Source organism: Mustelus asterias, chromosome 23, assembly GCF_964213995.1.
Source record: "Mustelus asterias chromosome 23, sMusAst1.hap1.1, whole genome shotgun sequence".
Taxonomy (NCBI): domain Eukaryota; kingdom Metazoa; phylum Chordata; class Chondrichthyes; order Carcharhiniformes; family Triakidae; genus Mustelus; species Mustelus asterias.
The window spans coordinates 35,251,162-35,257,116 of NC_135823.1; positions in this window are offsets into that span (position 1 = coordinate 35,251,162).

The following is a 5,955-nucleotide window of genomic DNA, read 5'->3' on the forward strand; positions in this document are numbered from 1 at the left end:
GCTATGTAGGGTACTGGAATTAGGGCACTGCTGTACTTTGCAGCACGCTCGCCCAGCGCACAGGTAATTAGGTTAAAACTGATCAGACTCTGGGTACAAAGTATCTCTGAAATTCTGTTCCTGTACATGGAAGGGCAGCATTCAGCCTTCCTCAGCCACAAATTCTCAATTTCAAATGCTTTATGTCCTTTCTTCAGAAGAAGACCTTTTAGAATTAATCTGTTTCATCAAGCAGTGAAATGACCTTTTTAATTAAAAACTGCAATGAAATGTATTAAACAATAAAGACCTGCACAGAGTAAATGTCACTTGTTTGAATGGCTCTCTGCATGCACAATCTGTGCAATTCATATCCCTATCAGTTGAAACGTGTTCTTGCCTCCGAGCTATGTGCCCTCAATTTCCAAAATTCCATTTGAAAATCTATAGTCTCATTTCTGCCCTCCTGATAGCATAGACAATAGCCCGACCAGTGTGACCAGTCCTGTTTTTAAAAAAAAATATTATTTTGTGGGATATTGGCGTCGCTGGCAAGGCCAGTATTTGTTGCAGATCTCTAATTGCCCTTGCCCAGGTGTGTCCAACCAGTGACCTGTGGGCCTGACTGTGGCCCCCAAAGACATTCTATGTGGCCCCGAGAGCCACCGTTCAAAGTGCTGGTCAGACAGGCAAGTAAAGTTGAAGATTCTGCAAAGGGCTGCTCTTCCTATCACACGGCATTCCTCTTCCACGAATCAGCAGTAAATGTGGGAGAGAAACAGACAATGTTTGGAGGAGCAGCAAACAGTGACAGTGAATATGCTAGGATAAAACAGGTTTTCGGGTGACTGGGTTGAGGGTGAGAGAGAGAGAGAATCTGCTGGAGCTGTGGAGGAAGAGGAGCCTGCTGGGGCCATGGGAGATGGAGGGTCTGCTGGATCCAAGGGGAAGGTGAGTCTGACAGGGCCATGGAGGAAAGTAAGTCTGTTGGGGCCAAGGGGTGGGGGGGACAGATTGCCAGGACCGTAGAGGAAGGTGAGTTTGCCAGGACAACAGGTGAAGTTGAGATTGCGGGGATCCAGTGGTGACACCCCGGAGCCCCGGGTCAAGGGATGGGGAAAGGGTGAGTGAGTGAACACCCTGAGACTGTCAGTCAATGAGCTGGTCACACACACACTCTGACCCTCTCACACTCCAACAGTCATCTTTATTAATTATTCTTTTTTAACATTATCAATTTATTGCTTTGACATTGCTTTAATTTTTTTCAGAAAGTTGTTTCTTTTCTTCATACTCATTTTTTTAAAATGAATTTATCTTTCTGAAATTTGCTCATTGACCCCTTGAGTGAGAAAAAATTGGAAATGTGGCCCCATACTCAAAAAGGTTAGATAAACCTGTCCTTGCCATTTCAGAGAACAGGTAAGAGTCAACCACATGACTGTGGATCTGGAGTCACATGGAAACCAGATTAAGTAGGGACAACAGATTACCTTCCCAAACATATTAGTGAACCACATGGGTTTTTAACGACAATTAATGATTGCTCCTTGGTCACTTTAACTGAGCTTTCAATTCCAGACTTTCTAACAATGTAATTAAAGTTCCACTAGGTGTCCTGGTGTGATTTGAACCCATGTGCCCCTGAGCTTTAGCCTTTTGATTACAAGTCCAGTATGACACCATTGCCTCTTCACTCCATTCCCCCACATGTACATCTTTCCCAATAGGATAACTGGATTGTGATCGAAGGAGAAATCTCCTTCTCAAACCTGAGGACTGGGACTAAATTTGTACATTCTTACTACTCATCCCAAAACTAACAATGAGGACATCAGTGTCTCAGTAGGGGCACTCTTGTCTGAGCTAGAAAGTTAAGTCCCATGCTAGAGACTTGAGCACAAAATCTAGAGTGACACTCGGGTATAGTACTGAGAGTTGCCATATTTTGGCTGAGGCATTGAACTGAGGTCCTTTCTGCTCTCAGGCAGACATAAAAGATCCATGACTTTTTTTCTTTCCAGCCTCATTTCCTTCCTTTACAGCACTAAACTGGCCGACGCAAAGTCAGAAACAACAACTTCTGTCACTCTGACTATGGTACGCTATTCACCTGAAATTTCAGTCCTTTTTGACATGATCACAGAATGATAGAATCTCTACAGCACAGAAGAGGCCATTCGGCCCATCGAGTCTGTACCAACTCACTGACAGTATTTTATTCAGGCTCTATCCCCCACCCTATCCCTGTAATCTCAAACATTTACCATGGCTAATCTCATCTAACCTACACATCGTGTGACACTAAGGGGCAATTTAGCATGGACAATGCACCTAACCTGCACATCTTTGGACTGTGGGAGGAAACTGGAGCACCCGGAGGAAACCCACAAACACTGGGAGAACGTGCAGACTCTACACAGACAGTGACCCAAGGCCAGAATTGAACCTGGGTCCCTGGTGCTGTGAGGCAGCAGTGCTAACCACTGCACCACCATGCCATTTCCTCCATTACCTCTCCTTTTGTATCCAGCATTGAGGGATTGCTCTCACATGATTCTGCTTCTATCTGTCCAAATGCAGCCAACAGATTTCTAGCACTAGCTTTTCTACTCATCTGGCAATATCCCTGCAAGTTCTGGCCTTGCACTTATTCTAATTTATATAATGATCGTTGGTGCCATCCTCTGCATGTTTGGGGTTAGCTTTCATGGGTTGGATTTTTGTTTTTGATGCAGGAATTGGAAAAATTCCCAGCTCAGCCCACCTGCCTTGGGAGAAACATCTTGGAAAAATGGGATTTTCATTTCTGGGGTTGGGGGGGGCGATGTGGGCTGCAGTTGGGCCAGCCAACTCAGGAAAACTCTAGAGGCTGTTGGATGCCAAGTTGGGCTGTTTAACAGGCCCAATTTGGTATGGCGGAACTTCCTCCTAGTTTTAATAAAAACAGCAAAGTCTTCACCCCACATACATTCCCCATGCATTATCTATGCTACCTCAAGCCCTTCACCCACTTCTCATCTCCCCATGCCAAGATATGCCCCCCACCCATTTCTTATGGGCCCTCATGTCTCCATGCCAAGCAATAGCACTTCCATGCCTATTCACCCACTATGCACTGTGTAGAACCTATGAACCCCATAGTGATAAGATGTGCAAAATAGCCATTTATTGATAACTTTCCACATCTTTAAAGAAATCTTTTTTACTACAAATCAATGTAACTAGACTTTTAGATAGATACCAGCCTTTAGAGAAAGAATGACTGTACAATTTTGTATTTGTTTGGTGCATTATCATATCCCCAGGATATTCCAAAGCCGTTTACAAAAAACAATTACGTTTTGAAGAGCAGCCAATATTCCGTTGATAAATATGATAGTTCTCCCACTATCCAGTGTAATCCATATTGACACTGGAGTAGTTTTTCCATTGAGACTGGGATAAAAATCATGCTTTTACACAAGGGTGATGACTTTTGTAAATAAATTGTGTACAATTTTTTAACTAACTGATTAATTTGCTCCACCTTTTTCATACACATACCATGTGAATACAATTCTCCTGACCCGACACACTGAGGTCAGTGACAGTTAATTTATACTTGGTTTAGTTTCCTTGACATCAAATTACATTTCAAATTTCCTCTCAGTTGGAGAGGAAATCAAATCTCTGAGGATAAGGTTGAATCCATATACCAGTGTTGAGGATAAATTCAGAGGTTAGTGTTTAAATTGGTCTTTTCAATTTCACCACCAAAAAAATTCCCTAAGGAAATCTAAAATGAAAATTCCTAAAATTGGGTCAATGACAGGAGAACAGATATTTTAATCCAAATTAAAGAGTACCTTTACAGTTGCTCATGCAGTAATGTCAGATTATTTGTTGTTTCCTCATTTTTCGTTCCTGTTCTTTTGCATGTCACGGCATCTGTGACAGAGAGAGGAAACACAATGCATCTTCTTCTCCAGGACTACATTTCAAAACCAGAAGCTGAGGGGATGGACATATGATTCACTTGTTCTGCTCTGATATGTAATTAAAATTTTTTAGGGAAGAATAGATGGAAACACATTTGCACACTAACCCATGCTGTTATATGCTGTATGCAAATTTTTTTGGGGATCATTTTGCAATCCTGAAAAGATGAGGATTAGATGAGATTACAAGGTGAGGAATGCCATCATCTTATCCTACTGTAGAAAGAACCTACTGTTATGCCTCATCATTGCTTCTTAATTGATTCCAGAGTTTTACCTTCACTGGCCTTCCTGCAAGTCCATGCTAGGTGTCCATCACTGTATAACTTTTGCTGCCAGTTCCAAATTTGCTATTTGTTAGTTTGAAGAAATTTGAATCTGCCATGAACCTTCTACCACACAGACTAAAGATTTCAGGAGAAGCTAGATATTTGCATGAAGGAGAAAGAAATAGAAGGATGAGCTGAAGTCACTTTAGTTATGAAGATAGATTGGAGAAGTTAGGACTGTTTTCCTTAGATAAAAGAAGGTTGAGAGGAGATTTGACAAAGATATTCAAGATCATGAGGGATCCACTGAGTAGACAGGGAGCAACTGTGCCCAATCGTGAAATGATTTAGAACAAGAGGGCACAGATTTAAAATAATTAGTAAAGGAAGCACAAAAGAAATGATGAAAAACATTTTCACATAGCAAGTGGTTAGGGTCTGTAATGTACTGCCTGAGAGTATGGTGGAGGCCGGTTCATTTGAAGCATTTAAAAGAGAATTAGACTGTTATCGGAAAGGGAGAATGTACAGGATTATTGAAAGAAGGCAGGAGAATTGCACTAAGGTAATTGCCTATTCAGAGAGCTGGTGCAGACATGGGCCAACTGGCCTCCTCTGTGCTTTAACAATTCTGTGAAGTAAGGTGGCATGGTATCAATTCTATATAAACACTGGCATAGTATCAATTCTATATAATTCCATGAAATTGTGTTCCTTTGCCCTATTGGCCTGCATTCAATTGAAATCAAAGTTCAGTGGAATTACTTTTATTCAGCAGGTTAAGATTTGATCATTGTGTAATAATGACCTCTTCAATTAACCACAAGTTTAAGGATTCTTTTGTGAATAACTGTTACTGTTAAGTAGTGTAAAGATCACTCACTACGTATCTATAGAGTTGCTGTTCATTCAGCAGGGTAAGTGTTAATAACTGTGTATTTGATTAAAATTGTGCTTTACTCAGTTTTGTTGAATCCTGTAAACTAGTGCTGTGATAAATTAAAATGTTAGTTGAACAGTTGGTCTCTGCACTGCAGTTTATTGCGTCAGACTAACACTTCAGATTGTGCAGTCACCAGCAGGAATCCTTGATTGTAGTTTAATTCCTTAAACTATGCAATCTCACAGTAAATCAGTACTTGCAATCTCTGCAATAACTGTCAATTTCAACAGAAGCTTCTGTCTGAAAATCCAATTCTTAAATATTTCAAAAACTTGAGTGGCGAAGGGCTGATCATGTTCATAATCTGTACAGAGTTTTTACCAGAGTTGCTCATGTTGTTTGTTCTTGAATGGGATGACAACTGTGCCTCAGTTATCAACAAGGTGATTCCCCTCTGTTATGGGTAAGGTTGTCATCATCTTTAAAACAAACATAACTACTAAGATGTGACAGCTTTTTATTCTTCTTCTGTATATAATTAATCTTTTGCTATTTTGTTCTTCTCTCCTGAAGCCATGAACACCTCTGAATCTGAGTGAAGCTATTTCTCTTCATTAGTCATAAATGGCTGTCCCCTTATTGAGACTGTAATCCTCATTTCTAGATCCTCCACCATGGAAAACAGAATTGTACATCATTATCATGAGTGCCTGTGAAGTCAATACAACTTTGTCTACCATTGTTGATATAGCAATTAAAAATTACAAAAATAATTGATTCAAGAGATGATAGAATTTAGTGATTGCTGCCTTTCTATGGTGTAATCTGAAGATTATCCTGCTCT